The sequence below is a fragment of the Cololabis saira genome, chromosome 5 (assembly GCF_033807715.1).
Source record: "Cololabis saira isolate AMF1-May2022 chromosome 5, fColSai1.1, whole genome shotgun sequence".
NCBI classification, from domain to species: domain Eukaryota; kingdom Metazoa; phylum Chordata; class Actinopteri; order Beloniformes; family Belonidae; genus Cololabis; species Cololabis saira.
In genome coordinates this window covers 31,842,434-31,865,276 of record NC_084591.1, presented here as the reverse complement: position 1 = coordinate 31,865,276, position 22,843 = coordinate 31,842,434, and the positions used below count along the sequence as shown (strand labels likewise).

At 41.5% G+C, this 22,843-nt stretch overlaps 1 protein-coding gene across 3 annotated transcripts in view; it reads right to left on the bottom strand.

Moving 5' to 3' along the window:
* LOC133444081 (carbohydrate sulfotransferase 8-like) overlaps positions 1-1,287 on the bottom strand; it is a 72,024-nt gene extending 70,737 nt beyond the window's left edge. For all 3 annotated transcript variants that reach the window (XM_061721564.1, XM_061721565.1, XM_061721566.1), the window contains exon 1: positions 1,049-1,287. The gene's annotated coding sequence lies outside the window, so the exon portion shown is untranslated. The remainder of the gene's footprint in view (positions 1-1,048) is intronic.
* Between the last annotated feature and the right edge of the window lie 21,556 nt (positions 1,288-22,843).

Here is a 22,843-nt window from a genome sequence, read left to right as displayed (position 1 = left end):
TATTTTATTGCAGCCTAACATAATTGTGAGATTCAGTTCAATAAAAAAAAAAAAACATTAGGTTTGCAATAAACATTTACCCTGGTAAAACTAATAAACAGACATGGCCAGTGATTCTTAATCTGTCCTGTGTCTGCTCTGTTGTCTTCTCATCTGTTCATGTGGATTGATCAGGCTGCATCTTTAAGACTGATAGAAAGAAAACGCTTAAACTGATTTCAATAATCTGCTAATGCAGCATTTGGCTGCACCGACTCTTAGAAAACACTGTTTATTACAGAAACTACAGAAACTCTCCAGTTAAGCACGTTTGGGAGTCTGAAGTGTTCAAGGTCTGAACTGAAGTCAGTTCATGCATCAGATGGAGATGTTCACATTCACATGCCAGACTTTAAAGTGTTGGATTTCCACATGGAGCTGGTGGCCTAATATGACAGCAAGCGAATAAACCTAAGTGTGATCAATAATCTTTAAACCAGCTTTATTAAACAAATAAAAAAATAAGATAAAAGATAACTGACAACTGAGACACAAACAAGCACAAACACGCACACAGTAACCCACAGAAGTGTTGTGTGTCACAACAAACTCTTTAAAGGGAAAACAAACTGTGCAAGTTAAGACCTGCCACAAAAGCAAAAGAAAAATAAAGGTAAATCACGTTATGATGTTAAATATTTATTGTTCTAATAGGCTTAAATATTTGTCACACCTTTGCAATATATTGTTACGTTTTTTCAATATAAATACTATATTGTACAAACGTGAAGTTGTTTTTTTGGCACAGTATGGTGAATATGGATATTCATATAACTTGATATCGTGCTTAAACGCGAACGCTGTATTGTTATTGTCATTGTTTTGCTGGATAACGTGGGAAGCTTTGCGCTTCCGCAAGAAACACACACACACACACACACACACACACACACACACACACACACACACACACACACACACACACACACACACACACACACACACACACACACACACACACACACACACACACACACACACACACACACACACACACACTCTCTCTCACCTGCGAGCGGCTCAGCATGGAGGTTATTCTGCGTAGTCCGCCGGTCCTGCTGAAGACAGTTCCCCCCAGGTTTCTCCACACCAAAACAAAAGAAAAAAAGAAAGAAAGAAAGAGAGAAAGAAAAACACTCTTTAATGGCCCAAACCGAATTGTTCCCGGCGAGCCCGGTGTGGCAGGTAAAAGGTCTGACAGCGCGGAGCGACGCCAGGCAGGAGGATGAAGTTGCGGACTAAGTTGAGCGACCGGGCGAGGCAGCGAGTCAAGCTGACGGATGGAAGCAGGGACTGACCGGATACTCACGACTCAGACTTTCACAATTAAAGTCCCTGGGTGATGATGATCATAAACCAGCAGAGGTGGGAAGAGTAGCCAAAAATTGTACTCAAGTAAAAGCAGTACTCGAGTTGTAAAAAAAAAAATCAGGGGGAATGGTGGATTTGATCATATGGGGACAGATAATTTGTGCTGATTACAAATAATATAATATATTACAAATAATAGCACTGACCAAAACACCTGCAGAAATACTGCAGGAATGACATAGCAGCAGTTAAATGCAGCCTTCTGTAAGCTTTAAATATCCACTGGGCTTACATCAAATACATCAAAACACAAAAATAAAAAACTGTTTTCTGAATTTATCAATATGACTCTGTCCTTCACAGGATAAGTCAAATGGATCACTGCAAAAACTCAAAATCTTAACAAGAATATTTGTCTTATTTCTAGTTAAAATGTCTCTTTTTAGTAAAAAAAATCTCATTACACTTAAAACAAGACTCATCACTTAAAAAAACAACAATTTTCACCTGTATCAAGTAGATTTTCACTTGAAATAAGTAGAAAAATCTGCCAGTGGAACAAGATTTGTTTGCTTGTAATGAGAAGATAAATCTTGTCCCACTAGCAGATTTTCCTACTTATTTCAAGTGAAAATTGACTTGAAGCAGGTCAAAATTTTCAAAATCTTCTGGTGTTATTTTTCTGGTGATGACTCTAAATGTTGAGATAGCAGTAATACCACATTCATTGTTGAAATGACATACGGGATGGAAAGGGGGGATTGCAGGGGGATGATTTTGACCGTTTTTATTTTAGGGGGGATGCCATCCCCCCTCACACCCCCTCAACTCGAGTACTGAGTAAAAGTACTGTTTCTTCAGAATAATATGACTCAAGTAAAAGTAAAAAGTAGTCATCCAAATAATTACTTGAGTAAAAGTAAAAAAGTACTTAGTGAAAAAACTACTCAAGTACTGAGTAACTGTTGAGTAACGTCTGATTTATTTTTTTAACACAACCATTCAAACAGACAAAAGTACAAAATAATCATCTTCAGGCAAATTAAATCAATAAAATAAATTAAAATTAATAAAAAATAAAAAAATTGCTTAAATTAAAATAATCTTAAAGTAAATTCAAGTACTTTAATACATAATGGAATAAATAAAATAATAACAGAATAAAAAATAAATTAAGCACAAGTAGCACAAAATTTCAAGCCTTTGTACTTTTCTTTTTTAACCAGGCTCCGCAGGCAGAACTAGAACAAGCCCATGAACTCATATAAACTCTGTGTGTGTTTGAGTCTGTGTATATGTGACAAAACATGCAAAAACAAAATTTTTTCCTAAAGAATCACCCAGTGATGTCATGAGATTGACGCGTAGGCGGAGGGGATAAAAGAAAAGTAACAAGCTCAATGTAGCCTAATGTAGCGGAGTAAGAGTAACAGTTTCTTCTTCACAAATCTACTAAAGTAAAAGTAAAAAGTATAGTGATTCAAAACTACTCCTAAAAGTACAAAATTTCCCAAACTTACTTGAGTAAATGTAACTCGTTACTACCCACCTCTGTAAACCAGGCAATGTGTTTGTGTGTGATATATTTCATGAAGGTTTCCCCTGTTCACACCCACTTCCTATAATAAATATGATTTGATTTTTGATTTGATTTTTATTCAATTCAGCCAGCAGTGAAAGCCAGGTCTCCACTGAAAAAAGAGCAGAATTTTACAGCAATCAATAAAAAACATACAATTACATACAATTTTAAAACTTTTAAAACAATTTCAAAGTTAAAAATATTTCATTTTATTTCATTTTTCATTTAATTTCATTTAATATTTCATATATGGCATCCTTCAGTCTGAGATTTATCTAAATATAGCTCTTTCTAACGGTCACTCTGTAGTTTTATGTTTTGGACTATGAAGTGAGCTCATTTGCAATTCAAACTTGGGGACAATGTTGCTATTATTTTTGTTGGTGCTGCTCATGTTATGGAAGAATAACAATGTATTCTACAGTTCAGACACATGGTAATACTTTACATGATGCACTTTGATTCCAGACTTGTACTTAAAATAGTTAACACTTGTATGAACTCACTGTCTTGGAAATCATCTTATCTTATGCTCTCTGTTTTGTTGTTTAACTTTATCTGAATCCAGGAAGGAACCACTGATCATTGTCATTTCTTTCAAGACTGTTTACAGACTTGATGACATTTGGCATTACAACACATCCTATATAGATTATTATACATTTACATACACGATCTTTGTCTATAAATCACACCTACACCTTGGAGCAAACCATCAGTGTGTACTTTGTTGTGATTGTATGCTGATCCCTTGCAAGGTTTTCATTAAATGACATAAAGACCATTTGGTTATTTTGTAGCTCTTTATTTTCAGATTTCCACCACACTCATTATTGCTGTCACACAAATAAAATCCAGTGGATTACCACCAACTAATGTAGTGGCCATCAACCCACACAAGCTTTCATCATGTGGGACACAGGGCAGCACTGTGGCTTGGTGGGTAGCACCGTTGCCTCACCGAAAAAACTTTCTGGTTGGACTACTGGCAAGGGTCTTTCTGTGTGGAGTTAATGTACAAGCATAAGTCTAAAGATGATGTAATAACAGAAGACAGATGGATGGATTGTGGGACATTGAGTGGAAACTATGATCAGAAGTCAGTGCAGAGCAGTGAGCAGAGGAGGATTTTGGACACTCAGGTCCTCAGAACCCAGTGCCTTACATGTTTTACATTTTCCCTTGCTCAAATACACCTGACTCAAATGGATAGGTCACTGACAGACTTGTGCAGACCTTGATGACAAGCTGATCATAATCCTTTCCATTTGAATGAGAGATGATAGGCCAGAGAAACATCTAAAACGTGAAGAACCGAGGTCCTGAGGACCTGGACTGAAGAACACTGGGCCCCGTAGCTTGTTTCTCCTACCGCCATACCAGTCTTCTTACATGTAATAAATGGGTCCCTGGGGCTGTGGATGTCTGACTGTTCAGAGCAAGATTCAGCGTTTACACGGTGGTCACAATGTTAAATGTATAAACAGTCAATCATGAAGAAGCTACAGAAAAAAAGCTATCAACAATTTGTTGAGTTTACACAAAAATAAATGAATTAAATAAGGGAATTATGACATGGACGATAGAATTAAGTCGAGTTACAAAATTACAAAAAATAAGTGAAATACTTTTATGGAGTGACTATTTGCACCAGGGTACAAATAGCAAGCCCCTGTTGACATATGAAAACAACCTGTTAACATATGAAAACACCCTGTTGACATATGAAAACACCCTGTTGACATATGAAAACACCCTGTTGACATATGAAAACACCCTGTTGACATATGAAAACACCCTGTTGACATATGAAAACAAATGCGTTGCCCATGCACATGTGCATCAACGTGTCTGCAACAGAAGGTGCTTTTTCACGTCCACCACTCTAAAATTGGAACCATGTCAAACAATAGAACCAGGCAAACGTCTGCTCTCACACTTTTGTATGAACAATTTTTGCTCTTATGTCATTGTAAGATATTTTGAAGAGATTAAATGAAGTTTATCAAAAGTGGTGTGAATACATGTCAATCACTGTTGAGCTGATGGATTTTTTTTTTTTTTATAAATAATTTTTTTTCTAATAATACATGGGTGCAAATAGCATACATTGATATTGGTAGCAGGGTGTAAATAGCCTACGCATCAGTACTTGCACCCGGGTGTAAATAGCCTAAGCCATACTTTTATTTATGAGAAGGAACCGGAAGTACAGACAGTCATTTTCTGCTCTTGACTGTGGTGTGAAACCGCAGCCGTGTGTGCTGTACTCGGTGCATGCATGATCGCGCAGGTGTGTGTGTTGCTGCTGGTCCCGGGGGGCCCCCGGGCCTCTGCCAGGCAACAGGGCCCCAGGGCGGCGGGGAGGAGCGACCTGCCAGCCAGCAGGTGTATGGTTGCAGCTCCTCAAACCTGCTGCCGGAGGAAAACAGTTCAGCTCTCACGGATACAAATAAATCCTAGTGATTACCTACTTAAATGGCTGTTTTATTCCGGTCAAATAATCTGACAGATTTAGAGGTCACATGACCTTTGGTGATGAAACATTTAAACTGAGCGATACATGCTACAGTCCTTAATAATGAAAATCTGAGTCATTAACGTTACTTTTGACTCAATGGAATTAGGTTTTAGTTTGGCATTTACCTGCTGCTGTAGTGTTTCTGCAGCAATTCAATTACTGGTCTCTTGTCTCACCTGTCAGTTTGGGCTCATGATTAATATATATATTTTTTTTTAATGAAGAATATGAGAAACACACCTGCACAAATTCTCTTTGAGTCCTTAGGGAAGTCTCAGGAAGCTGAGCCACCTGGTGACAGGTGTGGTACAGCTGGGGAGTCATGCAGAAAACACTCACAAGTACACTGATGTGCAAATGTTTAACTGTAGGAGGAAATCGACAATGCGATGCAGTCGAGGGCTTGCACCAGAAACCTTCCTGCTGAGAGGCAGCACCAGGAGACGGGGACATAGCAACAAACTCTGGGTCTTATACATAAGCCTCCTGAAAGGACCAGGACTTCCATCCCTCCCCACTCCAAACCACCCCCCCAATCACACACGCTGTAGTCCACCCTAGAGCTGTCTCACTATATTTTGTGAACTGTCTTGTTTGATTTCAAAGTATTTCTGATTGCAATGCAAGCCTTTGAATGAGCCCAAAGTAGAGTATACTGTCACGAGTGGTAGACTAGGACCCAAGCAAACGAGAGACATGAGGAGGCGGGAGTTGGTTGATTTATATATAAAGGTGATTTATTTATGCCGAAAACAAAAGCGTTTCAGAGCAGGTTTAACAAAACACAAGAGCAAAAATCGAAAAACCTTGACAGGACACACGGAGGGAGGAAACAGTACGGGCCAGCAGGGAGCAAGAGAAAAACAAGACCAGATATACACAGAAGGGTAGAGAGACACAGGTGCAGACAATCAGGGCAGATGGGAACCAGGGAAGTCAAGACAGAATTGAAACACAGACATGGGTTTCAAAATAAAACAGGAACCGTGACATATACTTGCTTTAAGAAGGAGTGACAGGTTTCAATGCCACACATGACTAACTGTGAGATCTTTAAGGGGGATCACTCTATAAGCGTTAAGCAGAGCCTCGTTTCCTCATAAAGTATAAGATCAAAATGAAGAACACTACACATTTTCTAAAAAAGTAGTTTTCTTTACTTTTTATTCATATAGGCCCAAGCTCACTTAAAGGAGCTTGAGGCCGGATTGTGGCAAGATTTATGAAAAAAATCCGTATACATTTTAAGTTTTCTAGTAATAATGTCAGATGAAGCGTTCCAAACCCAAAAGAATGAGCCCTCTAGTGTATCTCTCCATTGCCTTGAACAGGCTGTGTGCTGCAAAATGTGCTGCAATTCGGTCCCGAATTTCCCGCGCTGGACTGCGGATGTGACGTCACATGACGCTGCATGTGCGTTCTCCCCGTTCTCCCGTGCCGGCTTCACTGTTGGCTGCAGTACCCCCGACGACCGTCGTGGTGAAGGGTGGCGCTAGAGAGTCTCATTTCTTAAAAGGAGCCTCAAGCTCCTTTAAAGCAGCACAACGTAACTTTCAGCTTTTGTTGAGTTTGGCGGCATCTTTTGGACGAAAGCGGTAGTGCTTTACCAGAAAGAACACTACGTTTCCCATGAGCACAAGTGCGTACTGCCAGAAAACTCCTGTCCCCGTCGCGTGCATTTGTTTTGATAGCGAATGAAGACGGGACGGACTTTCAAAACTACTTTTCTGTTTCACCAAGTGAACAGACGGAACACAAAAAAAAAAGATGTTAAACTGCTGGAAAGGCACTGGAATTTACCGGGATACCTTAAACAAGGAAGCCAGGGAGCGGTATATGGAGAAAATAATGATTATTAACGGGTTGGCTCCATATGAAATCCCTATCAAAGAGTGGAGCTCTGATGAGGACTTACTGCCACAGTTCTGCACAACCGACGTCTTAGGCTACCTTGTTTAGGAGTGTTTGGCAGCTGCTTTGGTAAATGTTTGACTCGCCATGTGTTTCAACAAATTTGTATAATAGTACAACATACAGTACATGTTTTGTATCACTCTTACTTCTCTTTTCTTTTTTTTTGACTGCTATATTATGCGGAAGAGGCTCCGAGGCGTGAGCAATATTTTTGTTTTTATTTTTTTCCTCTGCAGCTACATATAAAGTTAATATCTTTTCCTCAACAAACTAGTTTTATCTGAAGATTGGGGTTAATCGCACCGCAGAGAGCTGGCCTGGAACTGCGTTTAGCTGGAGAAGTGGGGAATAAAACCTGTGTGAATGATCCGACCCCGGTCTGTGTGTTTTTGTTTGTGGTTTAATAAACCTGTGTTTTGATCCGACCCCGGTCGTTATGAGTGTTTGTTTGTGGTTTAATAAACCCGTGTTTTGATGCCACCCCGGTCTGTGTGAGTGTTTGTTTGTGATACTGTGTGGAAGGTTACGTTTGGTCGTTACAGCCGCGATCCAACCGAGCCGACGACTCTTTTACTCTGTTATCTCAGATACTTGGCCTCCGTGGTTCTTCCTCCGAGCAGGAAAGCGGTGAAAAGTTAAACCATTAACGATCTTTTCCCCACGTTTGTTGTGCGGAGCTGCTGCAGCTACAACACAGCAACGGGTTAACAGCTTCTGCGGAGCTCTGCGCTCCACGCCCCGCCCAGTCAAAGCCGTAAAAATGTGTAGTTTTGTAGTGTGGCAGGGTTCCTACCATGCTCCTCAAAGTTACATAGTGCCAGTGAAGGCGAAACAGACCTCTCAGACCATGGCAGAGGTGTCATTAAACCTGTTGGAAGTTGATGTACCATCACAATGACTCTGGAAACATGATATTAAGGTGGGAAAGTTACATAGTGCTGCTTTAAGACTGCAGTAGAGGATGATGGATTAACTGATCCAATTTCTGTCACTGTTACCCAAAGGGACATTTGATTCACAAGGTAAGATTTAGGTTTGGTTTTTATTTAGGTCATGGTTAAACTGACATTTGATGTGTTATGTGTTACCTATGTCATTAACTTGATTTTAAAATTACCAGCATAAACATTGTCATTAATAACTGCTAAACAGCCCATTCATTTCATATTTAGCATGTTTTAAAATAAGTAGGTTGCTACGGCAATAGTTAGAAAATTGCAATATATTCACCATTCGCTCGAATAAATTGTGTTGTGGTTTTGGGCTTCCTTTCTTGCTTTATTTGGCACTGTTCCAAGTACTTCCTGTTTTATTTTGGAGAGCATGGACCTCTTGGCCCCACGATGGGTGGTGCTCAGCTGGGTCCTGGTCCATCACCGTGGGTTTCCTGGCTGCCTCCTCCCGTGGTCGTGGGGGCTCTGGCCGGGGCTTCCCTCCGTCACCACTGGGAGGGAGCGGGGCTTGCTGGTGGAGGGTTTCCTCCCGCCCTTTTCTGGTCCTCCATGGGGCTGCCGGTGGCCTTGGTTCAGGTTCGGGTTTCTTCTTTGTCGACTTCTGGTCTCTCAGGTGGGGTGGTTGTGCTCTCCGTCCTCCACTCTAGTTGCAGTTCAAGTAAAGCCTTGTTTTCACTTTGCACACAGACAATTACACTGACATACATATGGAGCTAGAACAGTCTCATAATTGACAAATGCACAGGACAAGTTTTACAAATGCACAGACCGATTTGCTGGAACAAAGGAAGACATCTGATTGGTTGCAGATCCTTCCGTGTTAAAAAAAAACGTATTTGTAGATCGAGTCACGTCAGAGGAGTCTCAAAAGTCACACACAAATCCAGCGCAGCTCACAGACAAAAAACGTTTGTAAATCAGGTTATATTTGTGTGTGCATCAAAAATACATTTGTATATCTTGTCCTACGCACGTGTGAATTGTTCTGTGCATGTGTGAAACGGTGTGTGTATTTGCAAATCTGTCTGTGCATTTGTAAAACTTGTCCTGTGCATTTGTGTATTATGAGATAGTCGGCTGCATTTATGACTTGACCCCCAAAAAATTCTAACAAAAGGTTTTTCAGTGGATTATTGTAGTACTAGGTGTACTTAATGACATCCTAAAAGTCTACCAAAATCTGAGCACCAGAAAGGTGTATTTTTCAAGATGGCGACCAAGGTGGCCAAGAAATCCCAGGTGAATAGGGTAAAATTTTTAACAAACAGATATCATCATGAAACTTCCCCAGTTAATTACTTACATGAAGAAAAATAAAAATTGCATTGGAAGTTTTTTGAAATTGGATGGTAACTATGCAAATTAGGCGTATTTCATTGAATATGCGCCAATTCGCATAAAATAACTATTGCTCCTTATTCTTTAACAGAGGCAAGCATTTTTGGTGCCAAACCCCATGTTTTTTGATAAAAGCATCTAATTAGAATATTTAAATTATAGTGACATTATTAGCCATGCACATTTAACATTTAATAAAACGGTTATGAAATCGGTTATGAACATATCTATATTAAATGTACAATTTCCAGTTTCACTTCTATTTCTAATCCTGTATTCAGAAGCTTTCTTTATACCTGTAGTCTAAAAAATCCATTGACTACTACAGTGTGGTACTGTGAAACCCCTATAGTTGTTTTTTTTTCATTGTTTTTTTTGTATTTTTATCTTTTTTTTTCATTGTTTTTATGTTTTTAAGTTCGCTGCAGTTGTTTCTTGTTTATCTTGTATGTTTTTTTATTTTTGTTTTGTTTTTTCCTTTCACAGTTCGTCGTCACACTCCTCCTCCCATAAAGGTTGATTCTGTAGATTCTCACCGTTTTCAACTTGACATGGTCCACAAGCAGGCATGCATGGTAGTCCATATGCTCTGCAACTGCACCGTTGTGTTCGGCAGGCGGTTTTGCAATTACAGTGGACCATCTGCAGGAGGCTTTCTGGGGCAGCAGTCTTATTGGTCATAACTGGCAGGAAGATATTGCCCTCCAGTTTCCACCCCCAATCCACTGGGTTCATGTCACTCTCCTTTTCCATCCACACCATGATCTGGAAATAAACTCTTTGACAATGGTATTTAGTCGAGGACTCTGTAGGAGGGAGACGTTCTGGAGTAACAAATTACTTAGCAGAAACTATTTTCTTGCTAAAAAGGTTGTAGCGCAAAGAAGCAAGTGAATCAGTACTCTTGTCGCCAAAAAACACTGCCATTGCCTTGCTCCCATGGTCCTCGATGACATTCCTTGCCTGATTTGGGAGCAGAAACACATTTGCACAGGACTGGATGGTTGATTCACGTTCACAAGTTTCTGGAATGCTGACTGTTTCCCGACACTAAAGATGCGGGAAGTTGTATCAAATCCTGTGAAAGCATGAATAAAGAGCAAATGGGAACACAACTCACTACCCAGGACTTGTTTCATCTCTCTGATGTTGTACACTTTACTAGCTTTGGACTTATCTGAACGAAAATAGAGGTCTCTATTGTTTGTCTCAGCATAGTAGAGCAGAAGAATAAGCAAGTCTGTATCCTCTCCTATCAAGGTTGTGGTCTGATGTTCTGATGCTTTGACTGCAGTTTTGACTATGTCAACATCTGCATCACCTGATGCATTGATAACACTGCAGCACAGCGACGATCAGTATTGCTGTAACAGTGAGGAGGTGAGAAAATACAGTACAGTGGATTTTTTTTATTTAATAATTTTGTTTAAAGAATCATGAAAAATCGTAATCGTGGGCTAAAAATCGTGAATCGAATCGAATCATGACCCGAGTGAATCGTTACATATATACTTGCGTCTGTATATTTTTGTATATTACTAATATAAGAATTCACAATCGTTATCTTTATTGGCCATTTTCTCAAAATGAGTTTTTACCTCTAACAGCGTAAGCCCACCGGACGCCGAAGCAGAGCGGAAGCACCGTGCGCGGAGGCAGTCTCCTTGGTTAAACAGGCCGTGAGCCTCCGCAGGCACTCTGCTCCACTCCGCCTGCAGAGTGATAAGAGTTTTCCAAAATCTCCTGTGTAAATTTGTATCTGATAGGTGAATAAGGTCAAACAATAATTTTTAACCTAGCTTTATCCAATGTTAAGATATATGTTCCTTTATGCGAATTGGCGCATATTCAATGAGATACGCCTAATTTGCATAGTTACACATACAATTTCAAAAAACTTCCAATGCAATTTTTTTTGTCTTCATGTAAGTAATTAACTGGGGAAGTTTCATGATGATATTTGTTTGTTAAAATGTTTACCCTATTCACCTGGGATTTCTTGGCCACCTTGGTCGCCATCTTGAAAAATACACCTTTCTGGTGGTCAGATTTTGGTAGACTTTTAGGATGTCATTAAGTACACCTAGTACTACAATAATCCACTGAAAAACCTTTTGTTAGAATTTTTTTGGGGTATGATGGTTTTTTTTCATATATGCAGCCGACTATATTAAATGTACAATTTCCAGTTTCACTTCTATTTCTAATCCTGTATTCAGGAGCTTTCTTTATACCTGTAGTCTAAAAAATCCATTGACTACTACAGTGTGGTACTGTGAAATTAGTCAAAACAGGGCCGCCACGTGAAGGCTCAGTACCGCTAACCCCTATAGTTGTTTTTTTTTGTATTTTTATGTTTTTTTTCATTGTTTTTTTTGTATTTTTATCTTTTTTTTTCATTGTTTTTATGTTTTTAAGTTCGCTGCAGTTGTTTCTTGTTTATCTTGTATGTTTTTTTATTTTTGTTTTGTTTTTTCCTTTCACAGTTCGTCGTCACACTCCTCCTCCCATAAAGGTTTATTCTGTAGATTCTCACAGTTTTCAACTTGACATGGTCCACAAGCAGGCATGCATGGTAGTCCATATGCTCTGCAACTGCACCGTTGTGTTCGGCAGGCGGTTTTGCAATTACAGTGGACCATCTGCAGGAGGCTTTCTGGGGCAGCAGTCTTATTGGTCATAACTGGCAGGAAGATATTGCCCTCCAGTTTCCACCCCCAATCCACTGGGTTCATGTCACTCTCCTTTTCCATCCACACCATGATCTGGAAATAAACTCTTTGACAATGGTATTTAGTCGAGGACTCTGTAGGAGGGAGACGTTCTGGAGTAACAAATTACTTAGCAGAAACAATTTTCTTGCTAAAAAGGTTGTAGCGCAAAGAAGAAAGTGAATCAGTACTCTTGCCGCCAAAAAACACTGCCATTGCCTTGCTCCCATGGTCCTCGATGACATTCCTTGCCTGATTTGGGAGCAGAAACACATTTGCACAGGACTGGATGGTTGATTCACGTTTCACAAGTTTCTGGAATGCTGACTGTTTCCCGACACTAAAGATGCGGGAAGTTGTATCACATCCTGTGAAAGCATGAATAAAGAGCAACGGGGAACACAACTCACTACCCAGGACTTGTTTCATCTCTCTGATGTTGTACACTTTACTAGCTTTGGACTTATCTGAACGAAAATAGAGGTCTCTATTGTTTGTCTCAGCATAGTAGAGCAGAAGAATAAGCAAGTCTGTATCCTCTCCTATCAAGGTTGTGGTCTGATGTTCGTATGCTTTGACTGCAGTTTTGACTATGTCAACATCTGCATCACCTGATGCATTGATAACACTGCAGCACAGCGACGATCAGTATTGCTGTAACAGTGAGGAGGTGAGAAAATACAGTACAGTGGATTCTTTTAATTTAATAATTTTGTTTAAAGAATCATGAAAAATCGTAATCGTGGGCTAAAAATCGTGAATCGAATCGAATCATGACCCGAGTGAATCGTTACATATATACTTGCGTCTGTATATTTTTGTATATTACTAATATAAGAATTCACAATCGTTATCTTTATTGGCCATTTTCTCAAAATGAGTTTTTACCTCTAACAGCGTAAGCCCACCGGACGCCGAAGCAGAGCGGAAGCACCGTGCGCGGAGGCAGTCTCCTTGGTTAAACAGGCCGTGAGCCTCCGCAGGCACTCTGCTCCACTCCGCCTGCAGAGTGATAAGAGTTTTCCAAAATCTCCTGTGTAAATTTGTATCTGATAGGTGAATAAGGTCAAACAATAATTTTTAACCTAGCTTTATCCAATGTTAAGATATATGTTCCTTTATGCGAATTGGCGCATATTCAATGAGATACGCCTAATTTGCATAGTTACACATACAATTTCAAAAAACTTCCAATGCAATTTTTTTTGTCTTCATGTAAGTAATTAACTGGGGAAGTTTCATGATGATATTTGTTTGTTAAAATGTTTACCCTATTCACCTGGGATTTCTTGGCCACCTTGGTCGCCATCTTGAAAAATACACCTTTCTGGTGGTCAGATTTTGGTAGACTTTTAGGATGTCATTAAGTACACCTAGTACTACAATAATCCACTGAAAAACCTTTTGTTAGAATTTTTTTGGGGTATGATGGTTTTTTTTCATATATGCAGCCGACTATATTAAATGTACAATTTCCAGTTTCACTTCTATTTCTAATCCTGTATTCAGGAGCTTTCTTTATACCTGTAGTCTAAAAAATCCATTGACTACTACAGTGTGGTACTGTGAAATTAGTCAAAACAGGGCCGCCACGTGAAGGCTCAGTACCGCTAACCCCTATAGTTGGTTTTTTTTGTATTTTTATGTTTTTTTTCATTGTTTTTTTTGTATTTTTATCTTTTTTTTTCATTGTTTTTATGTTTTTAAGTTCGCTGCAGTTGTTTCTTGTTTATCTTGTATGTTTTTTTATTTTTGTTTTGTTTTTTCCTTTCACAGTTCGTCGTCACACTCCTCCTCCCATAAAGGTTTATTCTGTAGATTCTCACAGTTTTCAACTTGACATGGTCCACAAGCAGGCATGCATGGTAGTCCATATGCTCTGCAACTGCACCGTTGTGTTCGGCAGGCGGTTTTGCAATTACAGTGGACCATCTGCAGGAGGCTTTCTGGGGCAGCAGTCTTATTGGTCATAACTGGCAGGAAGATATTGCCCTCCAGTTTCCACCCCCAATCCACTGGGTTCATGTCACTCTCCTTTTCCATCCACACCATGATCTGGAAATAAACTCTTTGACAATGGTATTTAGTCGAGGACTCTGTAGGAGGGAGACGTTCTGGAGTAACAAATTACTTAGCAGAAACAATTTTCTTGCTAAAAAGGTTGTAGCGCAAAGAAGAAAGTGAATCAGTACTCTTGCCACCAAAAAACACTGCCATTGCCTTGCTCCCATGGTCCTCGATGACATTCCTTGCCTGATTTGGGAGCAGAAACACATTTGCACAGGACTGGATGGTTGATTCACGTTTCACAAGTTTCTGGAATGCTGACTGTTTCCCGACACTAAAGATGCGGGAAGTTGTATCACATCCTGTGAAAGCATGAATAAAGAGCAACGGGGAACACAACTCACTACCCAGGACTTGTTTCATCTCTCTGATGTTGTACACTTTACTAGCTTTGGACTTATCTGAACGAAAATAGAGGTCTCTATTGTTTGTCTCAGCATAGTAGAGCAGAAGAATAAGCAAGTCTGTATCCTCTCCTATCAAGGTTGTGGTCTGATGTTCGTATGCTTTGACTGCAGTTTTGACTATGTCAACATCTGCATCACCTGATGCATTGATAACACTGCAGCACAGCGACGATCAGTATTGCTGTAACAGTGAGGAGGTGAGAAAATACAGTACAGTGGATTCTTTTAATTTAATAATTTTGTTTAAAGAATCATGAAAAATCGTAATCGTGGGCTAAAAATCGTGAATCGAATCGAATCATGACCCGAGTGAATCGTTACATATATACTTGCGTCTGTATATTTTTGTATATTACTAATATAATAATTCACAATCGTTATCTTTATTGGCCATTTTCTCAAAATGAGTTTTTACCTCTAACAGCGTAAACCCACCGGACGCCAAAGCAGAGCGGAAGCACCGTGCGCGGAGGCAGTCTCCTTGGTTAAACAGGGCGTGAGCCTCCGCAGGCACTCTGCTCCACTCCGCCTGCAGAGTGATAAGAGTTTTCCAAAATCTCCTGTGTAAATTTGTATCTGATAGTTGAATAAGGTCAAACAATAATTTTTAACCTAGCTTTATCCAATGTTAAGATATATGTTCCTTTATGCGAATTGGGGCATATTCAATGAGATACACCTAATTTGCATAGTTACACATACAATTTCAAAAAACTTCCAATGCAATTTTTTTTTGTCTTCATGTAAGTAATTAACTGGGGTAGTTTCATGATGATATTTGTTTGTTAAAATGTTTACCCTATTCACCTGGGATTTCTTGGCCACCTTGGTCGCCATCTTGAAAAATACACCTTTCTGGTGGTCAGATTTTGGTAGACTTTTAGGATGTCATTAAGTACACCTAGTACTACAATAATCCACTGAAAAACCTTTTGTTAGAATTTTTTTGGGGTATGATGGTTTTTTTTCATATATGCAGCCGACTAAGACTGTTCTAGCTCCATACATACACACCTGCTCACTCACCTACATGCTCACTCCACAATTTTGGGGACAGATAATCGCAGTAGCCTTGTACTGATTTAGTTTTAGAGACCTGGAATGGTTGCTGTTTGTGTCTCCGCCTGTTCCTGTTTCTGTTTTTTTTTTAAATCTCTTGCAGATTCCAAAGGCTTGTGTGCCTGTTGTGTGTTTCCTGTGTTTCTGTCATTTAAGAGTGCAGCAGATGCCCCCCCCCCCCCCCCTCCTACCCCCCTCATATATATGTTAAAAAAAAAAATGTTTAAAAATCATAGAAGGATGAGAAAACTGGTTTATAGGCTCCTGGCCTGTTGTTGCTGATACCTCTGAGTATAAGAAATAATAATAATTAAAGCTGCAAGCAGCGATGAACGGGCCCTCGCACTCACGGCCGCCGCCCCCCATAAGCATATCAGAAATGACACCACCCACGACTTCCTATGTCATACCATTCAAAAGTTATAGCAGAAAAAAGGGACAACCAATCACAAGAAGGGGCGGGGCTAATTCAGGCCAATGAAGGTCAAGGACTCCATACAGAGTCTGATGACACCACCCACGACTCTCCATGTCAAACCATTCAAAAGTTATAGCAGGAAATAGGGACAACCAATCAAAAGAAGGGGCGGGGCTAATTTTCACCAATTATGGTCAAGGACTCAATACCGAGTCCCATGACACCACCCATGACTCTTTATGTCAAACCATTCAAAAGTTATGGCAGAGAAAAGTTTTCCGGGGGATGCTGTTGAGCCATTTTGCCACGCCCATTAATGCAAACCATGAAATATCAAATTTATCACCAGGCCTGGCTTGCATGCAAAATTTGGTGACTTTTGGAGAACTATCAAATATGGACCAATCAGATTAAGGGGGCACGCTTTTTGGCGTCTAGCATCGCCACGGTAACACTTTTGAAAGAGAAAAGTAATGCGCGTAGTCGCAAGATGGAGACGCACATTTTGAGGTATAAGTCACCTGGATGCACGTTACGGTTCGGGCCGTATTAATTGCCGAAGGAATGGCATTAATTGCGCCAAAATTACACAATTAATTCAAAATGGCCGACTTCCTGTTCAATTTCGGCCATGGCGCCAAGAGACTTTTCTTTAAGTTGCGACATGATACAGGTGTGTACCGATTTTCGTTCATGTACGTCAAACCGTATTATGGGGCTTGAGGCTCAAAGTTTTTTCCCTCTGAACCAATCAGATGAAGGGTGGGCGCACTTTTTGGTGTCTAGCGTTGCCGTGGTAACGCTTTTAAATGAGAAAAGTAATGTGCGTCGTTGCAGGACAGGGACGCACATATTGATGTAGAAAAAAAAAAAATTGCTGACAAAAAAGTCTGTATACTGCGGGAATCGAACTCTGATCTCTGACTCCAAAGACGGGAACGCTCTGGCTGAGCTAAGACTCAGCTTCTCATTTATATTTGACCTACTGACTTAGGAGAGACCAAGATATCGATATTTAGTAATGTAAGTCTGGAGCTGTTTTTTCTAATTTTTTTAAATATTTGTAAGTTATAAATATTAGTAAAACCCTACTATTTTAATTATTACTTTTTCTGTAACCATTCTGCCAAGGTTGTAACCGGGCTGAGCTGGGAATATTTCTGACGTCACCACATTACAGGGAGCTGATTGGTCGGGGGGCGGGGCCGTCATCACCCTACTCGCCACTGATTGGTCGGGGGGCGGGGCCGTCATCACCCTACTCGCCACCGATTGGTCGGGGGGCGGGGCCGTCATCACCCTCCGCGCCACTGATTGGTCGGGAGGCGGGGCCGTCATCACCCTACTCGCCACCGATTGGTCGGGGGCGGGGCCGGCAGACGTTTGAATCAGGAAGCGGGAGTCAGCGCGAGAGCGACTGGCGGCTCGTGGCGATTTTATTATAAAAAAGGGACAACCAATCAGAAGAAGGGGCGGGGCTAATTCAGGCCAAAGAAGCTCAAGGACTCATTGCAGAGTCCCTTGACACCACCTACGACTTCCTATGTCAAACCATTCAAAGTTTATAGTAGAAAAAAGGGACAACCAATCAGAAGAAGGGGCGGGGCTAATTCAGGCCAATGAAGGTCAAGGACTCCATACAGAATCTGATGACACCACCCACGACTCTCTATGTCAAACCATTCAAAAGTTATGGCAGAGAAAAGTATTCAAGGTGGCGCTGTTGAGCCGTTAGGCCACGCCCATTAATGCAAACCATGAAATATAAAATTTATCACCAGGCCTGGCTTGCATGCAAAATTTGGTGACTTTTGGAGAACTATCAAATATGGACCAATCACATGAAGGGGGGGCGCGCCTTTTGGCATCTAGCGTCGCCACGGTAACACTTTTGAAAGAGAAAAGTAATGCGTGGTGTCGCAGGATGTAGACGCACATTTTGATGTATAACACACCTGGGTGCACGATACGGTTCGGGCTGAATTAACTCTCGAAGGAATGGCATAAATTTCGCCAAAATGACACAATTTATTCAAAATGGCCGACATCCTGTTCGGTTTTGGCCATGGCTCCAAGAGACTTTTCTTTAAGTTGTGCCATGATACAGGTGTGTAGCGATTTTCGTGCATGTACGTCAAACCGTATTGTGGGGCTTGAGGCACAAAGTTTTCTGGGGGGCGCTGTTGAGCCATTTTGCCACGCCCATTAATGCAAACCATGAAATATCAAATTTATCACCAGGCCTGGCTTGCATGCCAAATTTGGTGCCTTTTGGGGAACTATCAAATATGGACCAATCAGATGAAGGGGGGGTGCGCTTGTTGGCGTCTAGCGTCGCCACGGTAACACTTTCGAAAGAGAAAAGTAATGCGTGTAGTCGCAGGATGGAGACGCACATTTTGATGTATAACACATCTGGGTTCACGATACGGTTCGGGCTGAATTAACTCTCGAAGAATGGCATATATTGCTCCAAAATTACGCAATTAATTCAGAATGTTCAAAATGGCCGACTTCCTGTTCGGTTTCGGCCATGGCGCCAAGAGACTTTTCTTTTAGTTGCGACATGATACAGGAGTGTACCAATTTTCGTTCATGTACGTCAAACCGTATTATGGGGCTTGAGGCGCAAAGTTTTTTCTGTCTGAACCAACCAGATGAAGGGTGGGCGCGCTTTTTGGCGTCTAGCGTCGCCACGGTAACGCTTTTGAAAGAGAAAAGTAATGCGTGTGGTCGCAGGAGGGAGACGCACATTTTGATGTATAATACACCTGGGTGCACGTTACGGTTCGGGCTGAATTAACTGCCGAAGGAATGGCATAAATTGCGCCAAAGTGACACGATTAATTCAAAATGGCCGACTTCCTGTTCGGTTTCGGGCATGACGGCAAGAGACTTTTCTTTAAGTTGTCCCATGATACAGGTGTGTACCGATTTTCGTGCATGTACGTCAAACCGTATCGTGGGGCTTGAGGCACAAAGTTTTCAAGGGGGCGCTGTTGAGCCATTTTGCCACGCCCATTAATGCAAACCATGAAATATCAAATTTATCACCAGGCCTGGCTTGCATGCCAAATTTGGTGCCTTTTGGGGAACTATCAAATATGGACCAATCAGATGAAGGGGGGGTGCGCTTGTTGGCGTCTAGCGTCGCCACGGTAACACTTTCGAAAGAGAAAAGTAATGCGTGTAGTCGCAGGATGGAGACGCACATTTTGATGTATAACACATCTGGGTTCACGATACGGTTCGGGCTGAATTAACTCTCGAAGAATGGCATATATTGCTCCAAAATTACGCAATTAATTCAGAATGTTCAAAATGGCCGACTTCCTGTTCGGTTTCGGCCATGGCGCCAAGAGACTTTTCTTTTAGTTGCGACATGATACAGGAGTGTACCAATTTTCGTTCATGTACGTCAAACCGTATTATGGGGCTTGAGGCGCAAAGTTTTTTCTGTCTGAACCAACCAGATGAAGGGTGGGCGCGCTTTTTGGCGTCTAGCGTCGCCACGGTAACGCTTTTGAAAGAGAAAAGTAATGCGTGTGGTCGCAGGAGGGAGACGCACATTTTGATGTATAATACACCTGGGTGCACGTTACGGTTCGGGCTGAATTAACTGCCGAAGGAATGGCATAAATTGCGCCAAAGTGACACGATTAATTCAAAATGGCCGACTTCCTGTTCGGTTTCGGGCATGACGGCAAGAGACTTTTCTTTAAGTTGTCCCATGATACAGGTGTGTACCGATTTTCGTGCATGTACGTCAAACCGTATCGTGGGGCTTGAGGCACAAAGTTTTCAAGGGGGCGCTGTTGAGCCATTTTGCCACGCCCATTAATGCAAACCATTAAATATCAAATTTTTCGCCAGGCCTGACTTGGGTGCAAAATTTGGTGACTTTTTGGGCATGTTAAGGGGGGCAAAAAGGCCATCACTTTGTCAGAAGAAAAATAATAATAATAATTAAAGCTGCAAGCAGCGATGAACGGGCCCTCGCACTCACGGCCACCGCCCCCCATAAGCATATCAGAAACGACACCAACCACGACTTCCTATGTCAAACCATTCAAAAGTTATAGCAGAAAAAAGGGACAACCAATCAGAAGAAGGGGCGGGGCTAATTAAGGCCAACGAAGCTTAAGAACTCTGTACAAAGTCCCATGACACCACCCACGACTTCCTATGTCAAACCATTAAAAGGTTATAGCAGAAAAAAGGGACAACCAATCAGAAGAAGAGGCGGGGCTAATTCTGGCCAATGAAGGTCAAGGACACCATAAAGAATCTGATGACACCACCCACGACTCTCTATGTCAAACCATTCCAAAGTTATAGCAGAAAATTGGGACAACCAATCAGAAGAAGGGGCGGGGCTAATTAAGGCTAACGAAGCTTAAGGACTCATTACAGAGTCCCATGACACCACCCACGACTTCCTATGTCAAACCATTCAAAAGTTATAGCAGAAAAAAGGGACAACCAATCAGAAGAAGGGGCGGGGCTAATTCTGGCCAATGAAGGTCAAGGGCTCCATAAAGAATCTGATGACACCACCCACAACTCTCTATGTCAAACCATTCCAAAGTTATAGCAGAAAATCGGGACAACCAATCAGAAGAAGGGGCGGGGCTAATTAAGGCCAACGAAGCTTGAGGACTCAATACCGAGTCCCATGACACCACCCACGACTCTCTATGTCAAACCATTCAAAAGTTATGGCAGAGAAAAGTATTCTAGGGGGCGCTGTTGAGCCGTTAGGCCACGCCCATTAATGCAAGCCATGAAATATCAAATTTATCACCAGGCCTGGCTTGCCTGCAAAATTTGGTGACTTTTGGAGAACTATCAAATATGGACCAATCAGATGAAGGGGGGGCGCGCCTTTTGGTGTCTAGCGTCGCCACGGTAACACTTTTGAAAGAGAAAAGTAATGCGTGTAGTCGCAGGATGGAGACGCACATTTTGATGTATAACACACTTGGGGACACGTTACGGTTCGGGCTGAATTAACTGCCGAAGGAATGGCATAAATTTCGCCAAAATGACACGATTTATTCAAAATGGCCGACATCCTGTTCGGTTTCGGCCATGGTTCCAAGAGACTTTTGTTTAAGTTGCGCCATGATACAGGTGTGTACCAATTTCCGTTCATGTACGTCTAACAGTATTGTGGGGCTTGAGGCACAAAGTTTTCAAGGGGGCGCTGTTGAGCCATTTTAACACGCCCATTAATGCAAACCATTAAATACCAAATTTTTCGCCAGGCCTGGCTTGGGTGCAAAATTTGGTGCCTTTTGGGGAACTATCAAATATGGACCAATCACATGAAGGGGGGGTGCGCTTGTTGGCGTCTAGCGTCGCCACGGTAACACTTTGGAAAGAGAAAAGTAATGCGTGTAGTTGCAGGATGGAGACGCACATTTTGATGTATAACACATCTGGGTTCAAGATACGGTTCGGGCTGAATTAACTCTCGAAGGAATGGCATATAATGCTCCAAAATTACGCGATTAATGCAGAATGTTCAAAATGGCCGACTTCCTGTTCGGTTTCGGCCATGGCGCCAAGAGACTTTTCTTTTAGGTGCGACATGATACAGGTGTGTACCAATTTTCGTTCATGTACGTCAAAGCGTATTATGGGGCTTGAGGCGCAAAGTTTTTTCTGTCTGAACCAATCAGATGAAGGGTGGGAACGCTTTTTGGCGTCTAGCGTCGCCACGGTAACGCTTTCGAAAGAGAAAAGTAATGCGTGGGGTCGGAGGATGGAGACGCACATTTTGATGTATAACACACTTGGGGGAACGTTACGGTTCGGGCTGAATTAACTTTCGAAGGAATGGCATAAATTTCGCCAAAATGACACGACTAATTCAAAATGGCCGACATCCTGTTCGGTTTCGGGCATGACCCCAAGAGACTTTTGTTTAAGTTGTCCCATGATACAGGTGTGTACTGATTTTCGTGCATGTACGTCAAACCGTATCGTGGGGCTTGAGGCACAAAGTTTTCAAGGGGGCGCTGTTGAGCCATTTTGCCACGCCCATTAATGCAAACCTTTAAATATAAAATTTTTCGCCAGGCCTGACTAGGGTGCAAAATTTGGTGACTTTTTGGGAATGTTAAGGGGGGCAAAAAGGCCTTCACTTTGTCAGGAAAATAATAATAATAATAAAAATTCCTGCAAATACAATAGGGCCTTCGCACTGAAGGTGCTCGGGCCCTAATTAAAGCTGCAAGCAGCGATGAACGGGCCCTCGCACTCACGGCCACCGCCCCCCATAAGCATATCAGAAAAGACACCACCCACGACTTCCTATGTCAAAACATTCAAAAGTTATAGCAGAAAAAAGGGACAACCAATCAGAAGAAGGGGCGGGGCTAATTCAGGTCAATGAAGGTCAAGGACTCCATACAGAATCTGATGACACCACCCACGACTCTCTATGTCAAACCATTCCAAAGTTATAGCAGAAAATCGGGACAACCAATCAGAAGAAGGGGCGGGGCTAATTAAGGCC